We start from the raw sequence: 22,538 nt of genomic DNA on the forward strand, positions 1-22,538 counted from the left end.
GGTGCCCAGCACCCTGGTGGTCATCGAGGGAAATGGGCGTATATTAGACCATAATATACAAAGGGGCTCCCCATTTCATTGTGGATAAAACAACTATGCATCTGTACTATCTGTAACTACAGCTAAGTATTGTTCTTTGTATTAAATACCTTATTTTTCTATAAATCTGTGTGGTTATAGCCTTCTCCGACTATTATCAAAAGCAACCGGTTACACTCTTATATGTATTTGCATTAAAATATACGATTGATTAATTGTACTATAGTCCTTATAGAAGTAGGCTGTATTATCATCCTGATGCGAGATGTTGAGTTTTGCTCTTGCTGCCAAAGGAGTGATTACTATCATCCTCCTTTCTGTGCTTTCAGATGTCGAGTCCTCCTTCCAAGAGATTACGCAAGGCAAAGCATAATATCTGTACAAGATGTGAACAGCCCATGCCGGAATCCTGGGACCAGGACTCCTGTGCCAATTGTTTGGCCTTAGATCAATCTCAAGGGGAAACAGCAGTCTTTTTGTCATGGTTTAAAAGCCAGCTATTGGATACATTTCAAGAGGTCAAATCTACTCTAAAGCAATCACAGCCCCTGCAGCCAGTCCAGCCTGCTCACTCTGCTCAGCATGCTCAGTCTCAGCCTGTCTTATCATCTGCCTCCCCGGAGGCCTCTGATGCTGATTCTGCAGATTATAGAGTCAGAAATAGAGGAGAAGGATGAAATCTATCTTTTTCACAAGGATCATATGCCTAAGTTTATTTCCAGCATTAAACAGACTCTGGAATCAGAAATGGATGTCAGTCAGAGTACTAAAAGACAGCAGCTATTTCATTTCCCCATTTCCAAAAACAAGGTACTACCTAATCATCCAATTATGAAGGACTGGCTTCAGAGGGTTTGGATTAAGCCAGAAAAACGTTTTGACCAAGGGGCCAAGTTTAAATCTATCTATAGACTTGAACCTGACTTTTTTTCTGAGTGGGAAAACCCCCCAAAGATTGATCTACCAGTTGCACGTCTATCGAAGAAATCTGTCTCCCCGGCGGACGATTCTTCTCTGCTCCCTGACCTGATGGATAGAAAAGCAGATTCTATGCTAAAGAGATCTTTCTCGGCTGCCTCCTGCTCCGCCAGAGTGGCTTCCTCCTGTGTCCCGGTAGCTCGGGCCCTCCGTGTTTGGCTGAGCCAGCTGACTCAGGATATTGAACAGGGAGTAAAGAGAGAGGATTTGTTGAAGGATATGTCGATGTTGAAATCTGCGACAGCCTTCCTTTGTGATGTTGCTATGGATTTCTTAAAATTCACCTCTAAAACTATGGCTGTCTCCAACGTAGCCAGAAGAGCTTTGTGGATCAAACAGTGGCCCGGGGATGTGCCAGCGAAGCATAATTTCTGCTCGCTGCCATTTCATCCGTCCTCACTGTTTGGTCCACAATTGAAGGAGATTCTAAAGTCCCTGAATGAAGAAAAGGGTGTTAAATTCCCTCAAGCATATAGGAAGAATCCTAGATATTTTCAAGGAAGATCCAGAAACTCTCCCAAGCAGCAACGTAATTTTCGTCCCTCAGGCAGACGAGAAGGATATAAGCAGAAGCATGACAACTCTGCAAAGAGGAAGCCTTTTCAGGGTAAAAAATCAGACCAATGACATCAGGCCTTCCAATCCACCAGTGGGAGCCAGATTAAGTCATTTCGCAAATCACTGGTGGGAGACATCTCAAGATGCCTGGGTCACCTCAACAATAACCCGCGGATACTGCCTAGAATTCCAAAGTTTTCCACCAGACAGGTTTATGATAAACAAAAATGTAAGACCTGTTATTTTCGACCTGCTAGACCAGTTTGTGCAAAAAACAAGCCTTGGAGATTGTTCCACCCCATCAACAACAAAGAGGGGTTTATTCACCGATATTTGCAGTCCCCAAGACAAGCGGAGAATGGCGTCTTGTCATAGACCTTACTTACCTAAACAGATTCCTTTTGAAGAAACTTTTCAAGATGGAAACCATCCATTCAGCAGTGATGAACATCCAGGACAGCGATCTGCTTGCAAAAATAGACCTGCAGGATGCGTATTTGCACATCCCGATACTGAAGGCCCACAGACAATATCTTCGTCTGGCAGTTCGCACTTCTCAGGAAATCATCCATTACCAGTTCACATGCCTCCCTTTTGGCATAAGCTCGGCACCCAGGGTCTTTACAAAAGTGGCGGTAGTCCTAGCAGCAGCCCTGAGACTACAGGGAATCTTCATCACACTCTATCTGGACGATTGGCTCCTCAGGGCCTCCTCTACCGAAACCCTTACACACCATCTTTCAGTCACACTACAGTGCCTCTCCAAACACGGTTTCCTGGTAAACCACAAGAAATCTCACTTGATTCCTACCCCCAAAATTCAATTCCTGGGCTTCATCATCAACACCCGAGAGATGAATCTTCAGTTATCCAAAGACAGGATCTCAAATATCCAGAGTTCAGTACGCAACCTGGTGCGTTACAACTTCTGCAGGGTAAGATACGCCATGAAGGTCTTGGGACTACTAACATCTTCAATAGAAGCAGTTCCTTGGGCAAAGGCTCATTTCCACCCCTTACAAAGGCATATTCTTAATTTCTGGGACAGATCACAGGGCAGCCTAGACAACCAAATACCTATGCTCGCATTGGTAAAGAACAGCCTCAACTGGTGGCTGACTACACCTCATCTGACCCAGGGGAGATCTCTAGTTCATCATCTTCCTACAGTCATCACTATGGATGCATCAGGTTTGGGTTGGGGTGCCCATGTCAACAATCAATGGATACAAGAAAAATGGACACCGGAAGAAAGAAAACTTTCCTCCAATCTCAGGGAACTGAGAGCAGTCAAGCTGGCATTAGCTCATTTTCAACATCTCCTATGCCATCAGCCAATCCAGGTACAGTCCGACAATCTCTCAGCCGTGTATTATATCAACAAACAAGGAGGGACGAGAAGTCCACAGCTGGAAAAAGAATGCTCCCAGATAATAAGGTGGGCAGAGAGGTACGTAGACTCGATATCGGCAATTCACATCAAGGGTACCCTGAAGATTCAGGCGGACTGGTTAAGCCGAAACTTCCTCCTTCCTGGAGAATGGGAATTAAACCCCAACATCTTCAAGAAGATAGTGGACAGGTGGGGACGTCCAGCCCTAGATACGATGGCGTCCAATCGGAACAGGAAGATAGAGAGATTTTGCTCCCTGTCGAGACAAGGGAATCCGGTGGCCATAGACGGGCTGTCAATAAGTTGGAGAGGAATCTTCGTCTATGTATTTCCTCCCTTTCCGATGATTCCCCGTGTTCTGCGGAAGATACAGCAGGAAAAAGTGGAGGCCATAGCAATACTACCCTACTGGCCTCGCAGAGCATGGTTTCCACTCGCGTTGAAATCATCGAGAGGAGAATTTTGGAGACTACCACAACAGGAGAATCTTCTACTGCAAGAAGGAATGAAGTACCCTCAGGTGCACCAGCTACACTTAACAGCGTGGAGGATGAACGGTCAGTCTTAAGAAGGAGAGGTCTCTCTGATAAAGTAGTGGATACTATCCTAGCTTCCAGACGGCCAAGTACCAATAGAGCCTATGCCAGAATTTGGAAACTTTACTCTCTTTGGTGCAGGGAAACATCCAGAGAGACTCAGGAGGTGGCCTCAGTCCTTCAATTCCTCCAGAATGGGTATGACAAGGGCCTCAAGTTAAATACCCTGAAGGTCCATCTTACGGCCATTAATGCCCATACTGAGGGTTGTTTTTCAGGAGTGGCCCTTATATCCTGGTTCTTCCAGGCCATAGCAAAACTCAGGCCTACCTACCATAACCCAGTACCCTCCTGGGATCTTACCATAGTACTAAGGCAGCTATGCAGCAGCCCATTCGAGCCATTAGAAACATCGGATATAAGGATGCTGTCCTGGAAGACTCTATTCCTAGTAGCGATTACATCAGCAAGACGAATCGGCGAACTTCAGGCCTTATCATGTAAGGACCCATACCTACGCCTTCTACCGCATGCAGTGGTACTTAGAACAATGCCGGGGTTCCTACCAAAAGTAGCCTCATCTGCAAATCTAAACCAAGAAATTATTCTTCCAGTCCTGGAGGGAACTTCAGACTCTAATGCCCACTTATTAGACGTAAAAAGAGCCATATCCTGTTATTTGGAAAGGACAAGAACAAACAGATCATCCTAATCCTTATTCCTACTCTACTCCGGTCCTAACCGGGGAGCCAAAGCCAGTAAAGCCTCACTGTCAAGATGGATAAAAGAGACTATAAAATTCTGCTACATAGCAGAAGGCCTAGAATCACCATTATCTCTCAGAGCTCATTCAACAAGATCAACCGCTGCCTCCTGGGCTGAAAGAGCCAATATCCCATTAGAGGAGATCTGCAGGGCAGCCACATGGTCATCAGCCTCTACGTTTGTAAAGCACTACCGGCTTGACATAATATCCTCTGAGGGGTCGGCCTTTGGCAAAGGAATAATCCAAGGAGCTACAAGATGATCCCACCCTTATGTAAGGTACTGCTTTCCATGTCCCATGGTGTGCTGCTGTAGGACGACCAGGAAGTGGAAAATTTTACTCACCGGTAATTTTCATTTCCTGGAGTCCGTAGGCAGCACAAGCTTCCCACCCTGATGTTCTATTGCTATATGTATTATACAACGGTATTTGGACCTAGCAGCTAGATATAGCCCCCTTAGGGGGCGTGGTTTGAATTCATCTAATTAACTATGCTTATTGCTAGATTAACCCTCTTCTATCCGGTTAGATGACGTCACATTAACCCATGGTGTGCTGCCTACGGACTCCAGGAAATGAAAATCCACATATATATATATATATATATATATATATATATATATATATATATATACACACACCAAGACAGATATTACCAATAACACCAGCATATTGGAAGAGAAAGTATTATCACTGTACATATTACTGTCATACTGTTACCGACCAAATCCTGTATACTGAGACCAATATTACCAGTATATAGGAAGGAAACATTACTGCCACACCACAACCACTACCATCACCACCATATTGTTTCTGACCAAATCCAGTATACTAAATCACCTCATACAGTCATATAGAGGTGGCCCCAGCTCTACACAGGTTCTATACACCATATACATTACAGTGCAGTTATATCAGGTGACTCACAGGAGACGTCTTTTGTGATCAGAGTTCGTTCCTTTTCATCTTCTTCTCCATCCGTCCTGGGCCGTTATGAGAACTTCTCTGAGCCACGAAACCACAGAATCTGCCAGACAGACATATTAGTCTCCTCACACTGGCACCATCCTCCTCTCTATACACACTGCACATTGGCCCCTTTACACCCTCATTTAGTCGGTAGCCCTGACTCTATGTGGCCCCCTAATAATATATGCCCCCCTCTGTGTATTCCCTCTCCCCCTATGTTGCCCCCCCCCAAATAGATTGCCCCTCTCCCCCCATGTTGCCCTCCTTATAGATGGCCCCCTCTCCCCCCACCCTCCCTCTGTAGATGGCCCCCTCTCTCCTCACCCTCCCTTATGAATGGCCCCCTCTCCCCCCACCCTCCCTTATAGATGGCCCCCTCTCCCCCCACCCTCCCTTATAGATGGCCCCCTCTCCCCCCACCCTCCCTTATAGATGGCCCCCTCTCCCCCCAACCCTCCCTTATAGATGGCCCCCTCTCCCCCCACCCTCCCTTATAGATGGCCCCCTCTCCCCCCACCCTCCCTTATAGATGGCCCCCTCTCCCCCCCCTCCCTTATAGATTGTCCCCTTTTCCCCCCTCCCTTATAGATGGTCCCCTTTTCCCCCCTCCCTTATAGATGGTCCCCTTTTCCCCCCTCCCTTATAGATGGTCCCCTTCCCCCCCTTATAGATGGTCCCCTTCCCCCCCTCCCTTATAGGTGGCCCCTCTTTCCCCCCACCCTCATAGATGGTCCTCTTTCCCCCCACCCTCATAGATGGTCCCCTTTCCCCCCCCCACCCTCATAGATGGCCCCATCTTTCCCCCCCACCCTCAGATGGCTCCTCTTTCCCCCCACCCTCATAGATGTCCCCCTCTTCCCCCCCACCCTCATAGATGGTCCCCTTTCCCCCCTACCCTCATAGATGCCCCCCTCTTTCCCCCCACCCTCATAGATGCCCCCCTCTTCCCCCCACCCTCATAGATGGTCCCCTTTCCCCCCACCCTCATAGATGCCCCCCTCTTTCCCCCCACCCTCATAGATGCCCCCCTCTTTCCCCCCACCCTGCAGGCTGATAAAAAACAAAACTTAACTCACCTGACAACGCGCTCCCACGTTGATCCTCTCTCTTCCTGGTCTGTCCCCGTCTGCTGCGTGGCTGCCGGGGGTGTCACGTCTTATCGCAATGCTGGAACCCCGGTATAAAGATAACGTCTCCTTGTTCATTCCAAAATAGGAGAGGACCACCAGACTACTTGAGCACCAGAGAGAACTGCTGCAGAATATGATGGAGATATTCCCACCTTCCATTGCTGGCAGCAGAGGAGAGTTCCTCCCAAAGCCAGACAACATCCATCAGGTCCAGGCTGCCAGGGAAACACACTCCAAAGCATGGGTCTCCAAACTGCGGCCCCCCAGCTGTTGCAAAACCACAACTCCCATCATGCCTGGACAGCTAAAGCTTTGGATTTGGCTCTCCAGGCATGATGGAAAATGTAGTTTTGCAACAGCTGGAGGGCCGCAGTTTGGAGACCCATGCTCCAAAGTATGGGACACGTTCATGGCACCCCCTCGCCAAAGTACCATCACTGCAGGGCCTAGTACGAACAGGAGGCACTAGTATCGGTCTCCAAGTCTCCAAGTTGGACACGTGGTTCGAACTCTCATTATACGCCTTGGAGGTGCTGGCCTGCCCTGCTGCCAGCGTTCTGTCTGAAAGAGTCTTTAGCGCAGATGGGGGCATCATCACAGATAAGCGCAGACGCCTGTCAACTGACACTGCTGACCGGCTGACGCCCAGTGGATAGACCCAGACTTTACTTTTCGAGGCTTTCAACTGGTGGAGAAGCAAAGTCGCATGTTTCAGCTCTAGGTCATTTCCTCCTCCTCCACTACCATACAAATAGGTTATTTAAAAAAAAATATATCAAGGCTCACCTGAAGCGCCATGTTCACAATTTTTTTAAGGGCTCACCTCATGGGCCTTATTTCATAGGCCTCTATTTTTTTTTTATTATAAATATTTTATTTTCTCATAATAGAAAGACCAAACAAAAAAATGCAGTCATCACAATAAATACAATTAGCCCTACCCACCCACACCCGCCCAACCCCGAGGAGAGGTGGGAAAAAAAAAAAAGGATTTATTCGAGAACCTACAGAACGCTTATTCGGCGTCTCTACCCGGCCACACACCCCACATTGCGTTAAAGATCTTAATACCATTTTTTTATGCTAAAAGTGTACCCTCTCATACCTTTTCACATTACAAACTGCCTCCCACCAACATTCCCTGGCAGGAGGTGCTGCTGCCATCCAGTTACGTAGAATCTGCAATCTAGCTAAAAACAGAAGTTTAGATATTAGGCGCTCATTCTTTTCCATTTTGATGGTACAACCCAAGATGATATACAAGGCATTATAAGGAAATGATACACCAATAACAGATTTTATAGTGTTAACTACATTCTCCCAGTAAGAACATATCTTCCCACAGCTCCACATTATATGAGTATAGTTTGCATCTTGCTGACCGCATCTAGGGCATAGACCTCCTACATTTCTACCCATTTTGCTTAAAACAACCGGGGGGAAGTGCAACCTGTTAATAATTCTAAATTGTATTAAATGATGGTCTTTATTAATAGATACTTTACTACCACTTGCTAGAATATTTTCCCAATCTTCTTCAGCAATTGGCCCTATCTCCCTTTCCCAGGATTGTCTCTTAATCAGCAACGACCTGCGAGCCCATACGTCTCTAAATTCGTTATAAATATTTTTTCATCTTTCCTCTTTTAAAGCCCAGTGTGTTCTTAAAAGTGCAAAATAGATCTAAATCTGCCACTCTAAACCTATCCCTCTCTATGGTGAAGGCAGCGTGTACTAACTGATAGTGATAAAATTTAAAGTTGTTAGGAAGTGCAAATTCGCTTTGTAAATCTATAAAGGGCCTAATTGACGCATCTACAAAAAGTTGTGCAACCTTAAATATACCTTTGTCTTTCCATATCTTAGAATAACCTATTTCGTGAAAAACCAAAAAATTATAATTCTCATAGGCCTCTATACAATTTTTTTGAGGGCTCACCTCATGGGCCTAATATCAGAGGCCTCTATACAATTTTTTTGAGGGCTCACCACATGGGCCTAAGTTCATAGGCCTCTATACAATTTTTTTGAGGGCTCACCTCATGGGCCTCAAGCTAATTTTTCGAAGGCTACAGGCTTTTCTATCTCCTCAAAATAAAAAAGGCCTGCTGTTTGGCTAAACAGCATGGGTAGAGAGACTCTATTGCCGTTTAAAGTAATCCCCACACCAACTTTGCTTTTTGTGATTTAAATGGATGCATGATAAATTTTCTTTTGCTCAATATTTGGCTTTCTGTCCACGCTAATGTAGTATTTTTTCCATTATACAAAGCGGTTATATTGTGTTTGGAGTCTATAGTTAATCTTGATTTCCAGGTCCCAAGGATTTTTCTCCCATAGACTATAATGGGATTTGATATTCGTTTGAATAGTCGAATATCAGGAGGTAATCGAATTGAATATTTCACTATTCGCTCATCTCTAATTATTAATAAATATGAAGTTAGATTTATGGTTAAAGAGAACCTATCATCTAAATTTCACTGTCCCAAATATTAAAGTATATCTTTCCCTAAGTCTATCTATGAAGATACAGACTGCCTTTGCAGTCTCTTTTGAAAAGAGCCGGCACGAGGCAGGAAAGTAAAACAGGAATATTTAAAAAAACACAGCTTTAAAATTAATTATATTTACAAATATTGTTAAAATCAGGATTTACATCTAATTAGGGAATAAAAAAAAAATCATTTTCGCCCGTGATTGGTTCTCTTTAAATAAAGTAAGCCATAATAAAACACTGTGGCCTGTTTTCACCAGCTCAGTGTGTTGGTCTTTATTTACTTATATTCAGGTAAAGGTTCAATAATATAAGCCAGTGATGGCTAACCTTAACACTCCAGAAGTTGCAAAACTACAATTCCCATCATACCTGGGCAGCCAAAGCCATATCTTTGGCTGTTCAGGCATGATTAGAATTGTAGTTTGGCAACAGCTGGAGTGTCAAGGTTTGCCATCACTGATATAAGCTATACATGGGCCTTCTGGTTTCATGGAGTCTATGGCACGAACGGAGATGCGCGTGGGCAAAAATAACGGAATCCCCAGCGGAATCCCGCCGTGCTCAGTGTCTTGCTTTGAGTGAAGGAGAGGGCGCGTACTCCTCCGATGCCGCTGCTCTCCGCTCGAAGAAATGACATGTCATTTCTTTTAGCGGAGAGGGGAGAAAACGGAGGAGCGTGCACCCTCTCCTTCCATTAAAGCAGGTGAACAGGGCTTAAGGGTATGTGCACACTGAGGAATTCTCAAGGAATTGTAGAGGAAAGTTTTCTGCTTGAATTTCCTCACCTATTCAGCTCAGGCAGAATACAAGCAGAATACAAGCAGAATTTAAAGGGGTAGTGCGGCGCTAAAAAATTATTCACAGAATAACACACATTACAAAGTTATACAACTTTGTAATGTATGTTATGTCTGTGAATGGCCCCCTTCCCCGTGTCCCACCACCCCCGCCCGTGTACCCGGAAGTGTGTGGTGCATTATACATTACCTGATCCGTGTCGAGCCCGTCCGCCATCTTGTGCCAAACGTCATCTTCGGACGGACGGCCGAATCGCTGCCGCTGCCCCCCCTCCGCCACGTCATAACTGTGCTCAGCCGCGATTGGCTGAGCACAGTTATGCTCAGCCAATCGCGGCTGAGCAGCTGATGCGCTATGCATCAGCCACAGGACAGGCTGCATTCTTTGGGGTGCAGTTTGCATGTCACTTTTTGTCACATTTTTCACATTATAATTTTTTGACATTCTCACGTTATTATATCTATATTAATTGCTATTCACATATTCTTCATAACATCACTTGTGGGCCGTCACTTGGTTATCTTGGTCTATCAGGTGTATTCACCTTTCAGACCCCTTTGGCCTGTTAATCTTTTTATAAATTCTTAATTGTATTGTCAAGGTGATGAATCTACTTTTAGTCACCTTGCATCAATTAACTGTCTCTGTTCTAATTAACTAGCCCGTGCCCACATAGCCCGTATTAGAAGCTACAATACAGAACCCATGGAGACAGGACACAGATGTGTGCACACAACTTCCTCTTTATTAAAAACTGTTTCATTTTATAATCGCGGAATACAGGATTGGTTACATAGTCACATGTATATATTAGGTATAGCATGATTGGATAACTTGATTTTCAGATATAAATAGTATATAAAAGTGCGCAACGAATGGTTATATTATTGCATTTGTATGGTATATAGCAAGTTCAGGCTTGTCTGCCTAGCAATTGGCAAGCTGTCAAGATTCTCCTTTAGTCATCCAGATAGAGGAAGTTCTGGAGGTCCGGTCTTGCAGTTTTAGCATAAGCTGGCTGTCTGGAGCTGAAAAATATCTGAATTAACTATTAAGACTCATAACAAATTGAAATGTTTCTCTATAATCATAATCTATAATCTATGATCAATAATCAATACCGACCCTGACAGTATATACACGGTTTCACTGTAGCATCTGGAGAGTGGGGTTGTTCCCTATTCACATACCCTTTTCACTATATATAAATTTTTGGCCTTTATTACTATGCATATTTACCCTGTTATATTTTCTTTTAGGTTACAAACCCACTTGCGTTTTTGCAGCGAGACTCGCTGCAGATCCTGGCCCTATACTTTCAATAGCAGAGAAACTCGCAGCAGGGATGTACATCCCTGCTGCGATTTTGTCTGCAGCCCGCCCCATTAACCCCCCGGCCGCCGGACATTATACATTACCCGGACCCCGTTCCTGCTTGCTTCGGGGCTCCCGGTGTCTTCACGGCCCGCCCGGCCAATCAGTGCGCTGCGGCGGGGCAGCGCACTGATTGGCCAGGCGGAACGTGCCGGGAGCCGCTGAAGCAAGCAGGAGCCGGGATCAGGTAATGTATATCGCCCCACGATCGCCCCCAGCCCTGCAGCCCCCGGCCGCACGATCGCCCCCAGCCCCGCAGCCCCCGGCCGCACGATCGCCCCCAGCCCCCGGTCGCACGATCGCCCGTAGCCCCCGGCCGCACGATCGCCCCCAGCCGCGCAGCCCCTGGCCGCACGATCGCCCCCAGCCCCGCAGCCCCCGGCTGCACGATTGCCCGCTGGGGGCGATCGTGCGGCCAGGGGCGATCGTGCGGCCGGGGGCTGGGGGCGATCGTGCGGCCGAGGGCTGCGGGGCTGGGGGCGATCGTGCGGCCGGGGGCTGGGGGCGATCGTGCGGCCGGGGGCTGCGGGCGATCGGGCGGCCGGGGGCGATCGTGCGGCCGGGGGCTGCAGGGCTGGGGGCGATCGTGCGGCCGGGGGCTGCGGGCCGATCGTGCGGCCGGGGGCGATCGAGGCTGCAGGGGGGCGGGCAGGATATACATTACCTGATCCCGGCTCCTGCTTGCTTCGGCAGCTCCCGGCACGTTCCGCCCGGCCAATCAGTGCGCTGCCCCGCCGCAGCGCACTGATTGGCCGGGCGGGCCGTGAAGACACCGGGAGCCCTGAAGCAAGCAGGAACGGGGACCGGGTAATGTATAATGTCCGGCGGGTTAATGGGGCGGGCTGCAGACAAAATCGCAGCAGGGATGTACATCCCTGCTGCGAGTTTCTCTGCTATTGAAAGTATAGGGCCGGGATCTGCAGCGAGTCTCCCTGCAAAAACGCAGCAAGGAGACTCGCTGCAGATCCGGCAAGTGGGTTTGTAACCTTAATGTTCATTAGTGAATAGTTCTGATTGGAATGAGATGTATTCTCACCTATCCCTCTTCGCCCACTCCATGGCAATACTGCCTTCCTTCCAGCTATGACCATCTGATGGGATCGACAAGTGTGGTGGCCTTTGGATCTGAGACTCCGTGTGGTCTCGACATCTATATTGGGGAATCGATGGACTCCTCCTTTGGGACTTTTTTTGCAAGCCGACGCTCCTGGAATTTGTGGTTCATGCTCTTGGACATTTCCCCTGGACTGTTTCCATTTCGTACACTACCTATTTGGACTTACCTGCCCTAAGATAATTATCAGTAGCAGTGGTTTCTCTGCTTCAACTTATCATGGTTTATTATTATTATATTATATATATATATCTTTTTGTATTTTTGTATTTTGAGATCTTGACTCTCCCACTTTACTTCTCGGCTTCTTTATGTAGTCGCATTCATTAGTTTATTATGTTTATTTTTATTGATGTTCAGTAATTTTCTTTAGCACTACATTCATTACTGTTTATTCATATTCTATTGTGATTGTTCCTTGAATTTGCCTGCTCGGATCCTGGCGACCATTGAATAGCGCTATCACTGGTGGACAACATTCATTTACTTTTTGTTTATTCTCTATTATAATTTTTTATTTTAATTTTTTTTTTTTATTGTTTTGAATTGGATATTGGACACGACATCACTTTATTTTTGTGAGATATGTGTATTTACAATTTATTTATCTACTTTCGTATATAGCTTTTCACCATGCACTGGCACTTTAGGGGATTTTCATATATTATTATATTTCTTAGTAAATTAGGGATAGTATTAGATTGATCATGGAATTTATGTTAATTTTGAGATTGATTCTAGATTGAATGCACTGTTATTTATATTCGCACATCATTATATGATAGAATTTTCCCCCTTTTTTTAATATATAGTTTTTTATGTATTTACCTTTGGCACTTTAGGGATTTTTAATTTTTCTAATGAATTAATTTCTTTATTTGGATCTAAATACATATATTGTGGTTTCTATGGTGTTTTTTACAGTGTGCAGCTTGGTAATCGCACTATTATGCAGCATCATACATAATCATGTGACTTTTGACAGAATCAGGTGACTCTGACGTAATGATGTATTTATTTATGCGCATGCGCTATTGACACTAGAAGTTCGTTATTTTTATCAGTTCCTATTCTAAGGAAAATGTGGTAGGGTGTAATGTGAGTTGGTCACTTATATGCCCCAGGGCAGCCGTCTCAGTTTCTTTTGCAAATGATTTGTGTTTTATTATTATTATTATGTGACTGAGGCTTATTGGTCACGCTACTTTCAGTGATCACCGGCTTCCCATGTGATCCAGGTAACATGACGTATAAATCATGTGATCGCTCTTATAATATGTATTGAATTTGTTGGATTATAAATTAAGGTAACATATTGGATAACTTTTGCCTTCTATGTGCAGTCGCTGATATATATTTTTTTGCTTTATTTCTTTTTGTTTGACATTGCGCACATGTGACCGGACTTTCGTCACTTCCGGTTCCGTGCGTTCCACCGTGGCGTGCATTCCAGTTCCATGGCCGTGCGGGATCCGTAGCAGGTATTCATCTAATTAATTATGCAATAACATATATATATATATATATATATATATATATATATATATATATACCGACTCTAGCAGTTTACTATCACAACTCCTGATGAAGTTATGGTGGCATAACGGAACGCGTGGGGTGTAGGTGCTGTGTGCCAGGGTAGTCCTGCCATTGCAATTATTTTCTATATTATGATTTAGGTTATTGTGGTATTATTTGACATACATATATATATTTTCTTTGATCACATGCTGTATATATTTTGGTATTTTTTGTTTTCATAACGTTTTCCTAAATGTATGGTGCAATACTGGCAGGATATTTATTGTGAGGGTTTTCCCTCGTCTGGCACATTACTTGTTGCCCTATACAGTGGTACCTTGGTTTAAGAGTAACTTGGTTTAAGAGCGTTTTGGTTTAAGAGCTCACAGTTTTTCAAAATTGTGACTTGGTTTAAGAGCATTGCTTTGGTTTAAGAGCTCCCTGTACTGGGTGGGAGGGGGAGTGGGGGAGGGGCATGGTCTGCATAGTGTGGTCTACCGCACTATACTCTGACCCAGGAAGTCTCCCTCACCTTCCAAATCATAGCAGATCTACTTCAGGCTGGGGCTTACATCAGGGGACAGGACTGTGGAGCTAATCTCTTTATAGCTGTAACCCCTCTCTCCCCGGACAGAGAGTGCTGCTATACTTCGCCCACATCTGCCCTGCTCATTCCTTCATCCTCCCTGCAGTCTCTGTCAGCCCTTGTGTTTCCCATCCTCTCCATTACAGTACAGTAACTTCTATCACATATTCAGCTGTTTCTGAATGTTTGTTTCCTTTGTTTTACATGTTATTCAGAATAATAAATCATTATTTTAGGTGGGTGGAACCAATTGTCTGCATTTCTATGATTTCTTCTGAGAAAATTAGCTTTGGTTTAAGAGTGGATTTGGATTACAAGCTCGGTCCTGGAACGAATTATGCTCGTAATCCAAGGCACCACTGTATATTGTAAGGGCACTTGTGTACTCACATCTTGGCCTATTAGGCCTTTTTAAGTGGTTTTAACAATTTTGCTGTTTGTTGGTTGTGAATAAACTATCTTTTAATTACTTTTGGTTAGTCTAGCCGCTTTTTCTTACATGTTATATTTTTGGCTAGCTATTGTTCTGCACCCCCTTGCTATTGATATAAGATTTGCAGTGCCCACCACACTTTTCTATATAATCAGACACAGGGCATGACAAGTTATTGAGACAATGTGAGATGAGGGAATCACCATTGCGGCTTTCATATGCATATGAATCCCCTACCTGCATGTTATATCACTGAAATGTGAACTGTAGTTTATAACCTGCTCATTCATCAATGTCTATCTAGCACAGGAAAAGAAATAGCCATATGTTTCCATGGAATTATTGTTCATCCTCATACAACCTGCATGCACATGTCTTGTGTCAGTCTGGTGAGTATGAAAGGAAGAAGGAGACAGTTCACACCGTGCGATTGTAATACCGTCACAGCACTCATGGAGGGTTGTTTTTTATTATGTGGACGGAATCCTCTCATGTGATCACACATGTCGGCCCCCATGCAGTATGATGTAATAATGCACAATAGTATAGGAATTTCCCTCACGGCTCCGGTCCCCGCTGTGGCGCCGGCACGTACCATATCCCCGGCTCTTCGATTACGGTAGATGCTAGAGTGTATCCTCTCCTTTGAGGTGTGATGTCACCAGGAGGGGCGGGGCCTCGACCGGAAGTAGGAAGTAGGAAGTAGTGAGCTGCTGCACCATTCACTGTGCAGAAACGGTAGATGCTAGAGTGTATCCTCTCCTTTGAGGTGTGATGTCACCAGGAGGGGCGGGGCCTCGACCGGAAGTAGGAAGTAGTGAGCTGCTGCACCATTCACTGTGCAGAAACAGAGTGAAGGAAGCTGCAATATCCATAGTAGCTTGGAGGGGTATACAGGGGGAAAGGACTGGTGTGTGTGGTCTGTATACAGGGGGAGAGGACTGGTGTGTGGGGTCTGTATACAGGGGGAGAGGACTGGTGTGTGGGGTCTGTATACAGGGGGAAAGGACTGGTGTGTGTGGTCTGTATACAGGGGGAGAGGACTGGTGTGTGGGGTCTGTATACAGGGGGAGAGGACTGGTGTGTGTGGGGTCTGTATACAGGGGGAGAGGACTGGTGTGGGGTCTGTATACAGGGGGAAAGGACTGGTGTGTGTGGTCTGTATACAGGGGGAGAGGACTGGTGTGTGGGGTCTGTATACAGGGGGAGAGGACTGGTGTGTGGGGTCTGTATACAGGGGGAGAGGACTGGTGTGGGGGGTCTGTATACAGGGGGAGAGGACTGGTGTGTAGGGTCTGTATACAGGGGGAGAGGACTGGTGTGCGGGGGGGTCTGTATACAGGGGAGAGGACTGGTGTGTGTGTGTGGGGTCTGTATACAGGGGGAGAGGACTGGTGTGTGGGGTCTGTATACAGGGGAGAGGACTGGTGTGTGTGGGGTCTGTATACAGGGGGAGAGGACTGGTGTGTGTGGGGTCTGTATACAGGGGGAGAGGACTGGTGTGTGTGGGGTCTGTATACAGGGGGAGAGGACTGGTGTGTGGGGTCTGTATACAGGAGGAGAGGACTGGTGTGTGAGGTCTGTATACAGGGGAGAGGACTGGTGTGTGGGGTCTGTATACAGGGGGAAAGGACTGGTGTGTGTAGGTCTGTATACAGGGGGAGAGGACTGGTGTGTGGGGTCTGTATACAGGGGGAGAGGACTGGTGTGGGGGGTCTGTATACAGGGGGAGAGGACTGGTGTGGGGGGTCTGTATACAGGGGGAGAGGACTGGTGTGTGGGGTCTGTATACAGGGGGAGAGGACTGGTGTGTGGGGTCTGTATACAGGGGGAGAGGACTGGTGTGGGGGGTCTGTATACAGGGGGAGAGGACTGGTGTGGGGGGTCTGTATACAGGGGGAGAGGACTGGTGTGGGGGGGGTCTGTATACAGGGGGAGAGGACTGGTGTGGGGGTGTCTGTATACAGGGGGAGAGGACTGGTGTGTGGGGGTGTCTGTATACAGGGGGAGAGGACTGGTGTGTGGGGGGGTCTGTATACAGGGGGAGAGGACTGATGTGTGGGGTCTGTATACAGGGGAGAGGACTGGTATGTGGGGTCTGTATACAGGGGAGAGGACTGGTGTGGGGGTGTCTGTATACAGGGGGAGAGGACTGGTGTGTGGGGTCTGTATACAGGGGGAGAGGACTGGTGTGTGGGGTCTGTATACAGGGGGAGAGGACTGGTGTGGGGGGTCTGTATACAGGGGGAGAGGACTGGTGTGGGGGGGGTCTGTATACAGGGGGAGAGGACTGGTGTGGGGGTGTCTGTATACAGGGGGAGAGGACTGGTGTGTGGGGGGGTCTGTATACAGGGGGAGAGGACTGGTGTGTGGGCTCTGTATACAGGGGGAGAGGACTGATGTGTGGGGTCTGTATACAGGGGAGAGGACTGGTATGTGGGGTCTGTATACAGGGGAGAGGACTGGTGTGTGGGGTCTGTATACAGGGGAGAGGACTGGTGTGTGTGGGGTCTGTATACAGGAAAGAGGACTGGTGTGTGTGGGGGGGTCTGTATACGGGGGAGAGGACTGGTGTGGGGGGGGGGGGTCTGTATACAGGGGGAGAGGACTAGTGTGTGGGGTCTGTATACAGGGGGAGAGGGGACCAGTGTGGGGTGTCTGTGTACAGGGGTTCTCTCCCCCTGTATACAGACCCCACATACCAGTCCTCTCCCCTGTATACAGACCCCCCACACCAGTCCTCTGCCCCTGTATACAGACCCCCCACACCAGTCCTCTGCCCCTGTATACAGACCCCCCACACCAGTCCTCTGCCCCTGTATACAGACCCCCCACACCAGTCCTCTGCCCCTGTATACAGACCCCCCACACCAGTCCTCTTCCCCTGTATACAGACCCCACACACACCAGTCCTCTCCCCTGTATACAGACCCCCCACCACCAGTCCTTTCCCCTGTATATAGACCCCCCACCACCAGTCCTGTCCCCTGTATGCAGACCCCACACACCAGTCCTCTCCCCCTGTATATAGACCCCCCACACACCAGTCCTCTCCCCCTGTATATAGACCCCCCACACACCAGTCCTCTCCCCCTGTATACAGACCCCACACCAGTCCTCTCCCCCTGTATACAGATACCCCCCCCCCCCACACACCAGTTCTCTCCCCTGTATACAGACCCCACACACGCCTGTCCTCTCCCCCTGTATACAGACCCCCCACACACCAGTCCTCTCCCCTGTATACAGACCCTCACACACCAGTCCTATCCCCTGTATACAGACACCCCCACACACCAGTCCTATCCCCTGTATACAGACACCCCCAAACACCAGTCCTATCCCCTGTATACAGACACCCCCACACACCAGTCCTATCCCCTGTATACAGACACCCCCAAACACCAGTCCTATCCCCTGTATACAGACACCCCCACACACCAGTCCTATCCCCTGTATACAGACACCCCCACACACCAGTCCTCTCCCCCTGTATACAGACCCCCACACACCAGTCCTCACCCCTGTATACAGACCACACACCAGTCCTCTCCTCCTGTATACAGACCCCACACACCAGTCCTCTCCTCCTGTATACAGACCCCACACACCAGTCCTCTCCTCCTGTATACAGACCCCACCACCAGTCCTTTCCCCTGTATATAGACCCCCCACCACCAGTCCTCTTCCCTGTATACAGACTACACACACCAGTCTTCTCCCCTGTATACAGACCCCCCACACCAGTCCTCTGCCCCTGTATACAGACCCCCCACACACCAGTCCTCTCCCCTGTATACAGACCCCACACACACACCAGTCCTCTCCCCCTGTATACAGACCCCTCACACACCAGTCCTCTCCCCTGTATACAGACCCTCACACACCAGTCCTATCCCCTGTATACAGACACCCCCACACACCAGTCCTATCCCCTGTATACAGACACCCCCACACACCAGTCCTCTCCCCCTGTATACAGACCCCCACACACCAGTCCTCACCCCTGTATACAGACCCCACACACCAGTCCTCTCCCCCTGTATACAGACCCCACACCAGTCCTCTCCTCCTGTATACAGACCCCACACACCAGTCCTCTCCCCTGTATACAGACCCCACACACCAGTCCTCTCCCCTGTATACAGACCCCCCACACACCAGTCCTCTCCCCTGTATACAGACCCCCACACACACCAGTCCTCTCCCCTGTATACAGACCACACACCAGTCCTCTCCTCCTGTATACAGACCCCACACACCAGTCCTCTCCTCCTGTATACAGACCCCACCACCAGTCCTCTCCCCCTGTATATAGACCCCCCACACACCAGTCCTCTCCCCTGTATACAAACCCCTCACACCAGTCCTCTCCCCTGTATACAGACCCCACACACACCAGTCCTCTCCCCCTGTATACAGACCCCCACACACCAGTCCTCACCCCTGTATACAGACCACACACCAGTCCTCTCCTCCTGTATACAGACCCCCCACCACCAGTCCTTTCCCCTGTATATAGACCCCACACACCAGTCCTCGCCCCTGTATACAGACCCCACACACCAGTCCTCTCCCCCTGTATATAGACCCCCCACACACCAGTCCTCTCCCCTGTATACAGACCCCACACACGCCTGTCCTCTCCCTCTGTATACAGACCCCACACCAGTCCTCTCCCCCTGTATACAGACCCCACACCAGTCCTCTCCCCCTGTATACAGACTACACACACCAGTCCTCTCCCCTGTATACACCAGTCCTCTCCCCCTCTATACAGACCCCCCACACACACCAGTCCTCTCCCCCTGTATACAGACCCCACACACACCAGTCCTCTCCCCCTGTATACAGAACCCCACACACCAGTCCTCTCCCCCTGTATACAGACTACAAACACCAGTCCTCTCCCCTGTATACAGACCCCACACACTAGTCCTCTCCCCTGTATACAGACCCCCCCCCACACACCAGTCCTCTCCCCCTGTATACAGACCCCACACACCAGTCCTCTCCCCTTGTATACAGACCCCCCCCCACTCTAGTCTTCTCCCCCTGTATACAGACCCCACACACCAGTCCTCTCCCCTTGTATACAGACCCCCCACACTAGTCTTCTCCCCCTGTATACAGACCCCACACACGCCTGTCCTCTCCCCCTGTATACAGACTACACACACCAGTCCTCTCCCCTGTATACAGACCCCACACACCAGTCCTCTCCCCCTGTATACAGACCCCGCACACACCAGTCCTCTCCCCCTGCATACAGACCCCAAACATCAGTCCTCTCCCCCTGTATACAGACCCCACACACCAGTCCTTTCCCCCATTATAAAGACCCCACACACCAGTCCTCCCCCTGTATACAGACCCCACACACCAGTCCTCTCCCCCTGTATACAGACCCCACACATCAGTCCTCCCCCTGTATACAGACCACACACCAGTCCTCTCCCCCTGTATGCAGACCCCACACACCAGTCCTCTCCCCCTGTATGCAGACCCCACACACCAGTCCTCTCCCCCTGTATGCAGACCCCACACACCAGTCCTCTCCCCCTGTATGCAGACCCCACACACCAGTCCTCTCCCCCTGTATGCAGAACACACACACACCAGTCCTCTCCCCCTGTATACAGACCACACACACCAGTCCTCTCCCCCTGTATACAGCCCCCCCCCCCCCCACACCAGTCCTGTCGTCCTGTATACAGACCCCCCCCCCCCCACACACACCGGTCCTCTCCCCCCTGTATACAGACCCCACACACCAGTCCTCTCCCCCTGTATAAAGACCCCACACACCAGTCCTCTCCCCCTGTATAAAGACCCCACACACCAGTCCTCTCCCCCTGTATACAGACCCCACACACACCAGTCCTCTCCCCTGTATAAAGACCCCACACACACCAGTCCTCTCCCCCTGTATACAGACCCCCCACACACCAGTCCTCTCCCCCTGTATACAGACCACACACACCAGTCCTCTCCCCCTGTATACAGCCCCCCCCCCCCACACCAGTCCTGTCGTCCTGTATACAGACCCCCCCCCCCCCCCCCCCCCCCACACCGGTCCTCTCCCCCCTGTATACAGACCCCACACACCGGTCCTGTCCCCCTGTATACAGACCCCACACACCAGTCCTGTCCCCCTGTATACAGACCACACACACCAGTCTTCTCCCCCTGTAGACAGACCACACACACCAGTCCTCTCCCCCTGTATACAGACCCCACACACACCAGTCCTCTCCCCTGTATACAGACCCCACACACACCAGTCCTCTCCCCTGTATACAGACCCCACACACCAGTCCTGTTCCTTGTACAGACAATGGTGTATTACACCAAAGGTTTCCTGGCCGTTACGTCTGATAATCATTTGGTGTAATAATCCATGTTATCAGCTGATTGTGGTCTTCAAACTGGTCGAGTAATCCAGATCACGATAGTGCTGCTGTCTACAATGGGCAGCTTGAACAATCTAAGGATTTTTTGGGCTGCCCCTCCCGCAGCTGCCCGCAGTTCCCCCAGTCACTGTCTGTGTGTGTAATAACACAGAAAATGTGCAGGGAACAAATGGGAAGAAAGCACTGACCTAAAACATCGCCGCTCGTTTTCACCTCTTAATCATGCTGTGTAATATGACCCGCTCAGGGAGAAGCTCAGAAGAGAGGATACGCTCAGAGGAGAGGATACATACTAGACTGTATACCCTGCAGTTAGAAAAGAGAACATTCTAGACCAGAGATGTCAAACTCAGGCCCTCCAGCAGTTGCAGAACTACAATTCCCACCATGTCTGGACAAGTAAGGCATGATGGGAAATGTAGTCTGTAACAGCCGAGGGATAAAGTCTGACACCTGTGGTCTAGACCTTTCAAAACTGCACTTGCTAGAATGTATGCCCTCTCAGAGGAGAGGATACACCTGGTGGAGATGCCCTCTCAGAGGAGAGGGTACACCTGGTGGAGATGCCCTCTCAGAGGAGAGGATACACTCCAGACATTTCAGTACTAAACATTCTAGAATGTATGCCCTCTCAGAGGAGAGGATACTCGATGGACTTTACATTACTAGGCTATGTTCACACATAAAACACAGCACTCGGTTTTGGTCGAAGAAAGAATGACCGAAATACTATGTGTGAACATAGCCCTAAACATGCTAGGATGCATACCCTGCAGTGAGAAACTCAGAGGAGAGGATACATTCTAGACACTTCAGTACTGAACATGCTAGAATGTATCCTCTCCTCTGAGTGTATCCTCTTTTCTGAGTTTCTCACTGCAGGGGATACATTTAGCATGTTCAGTACTGAAATGCCTAGAATGTATCCTCTCCTCTGACTATATCCTCTCCTTTGAGTTTCTCACTGCAGGGGATACATTCTAGCATCTTCAGTACTGAAATGGCTAGAATGTATCCTCTCCTCTGAGTATATCCTCTCCTCTGAGTTTCTCACTGTAGGGGATACATTCTAGCATTTTCACTACTGAACATGCTAGAATGTATCCTCTCCTTTGAGGCTCTCACTGTAGGGGAAACATTCTAGCATGTTCAGTACTAAAATGGCTAGAATGTATCCTCTCCTCTGAGTATATCCTCTCCTTTGAGGCTCTCACTGTAGGGGATACATTCTAGCATCTTCAGTACTGAAATGGCTAGAATGTATCCTCTTCTCTGAGTATATCCTCTCCTCTGAGTTTCTCACTGTAGGGGATACATTCTAGCATTTTCACTACTGAACATGCTAGAATGTATCCTCTCCTTTGAGGCTCTCACTGTAGGGGAAACATTCTAGCATGTTCAGTACTAAAATGGCTAGAATGTATCCT

This window comes from Dendropsophus ebraccatus, chromosome 4 (genome assembly GCF_027789765.1).
Source record: "Dendropsophus ebraccatus isolate aDenEbr1 chromosome 4, aDenEbr1.pat, whole genome shotgun sequence".
In the NCBI taxonomy this organism is placed as follows: Eukaryota; Metazoa; Chordata; class Amphibia; order Anura; family Hylidae; genus Dendropsophus; species Dendropsophus ebraccatus.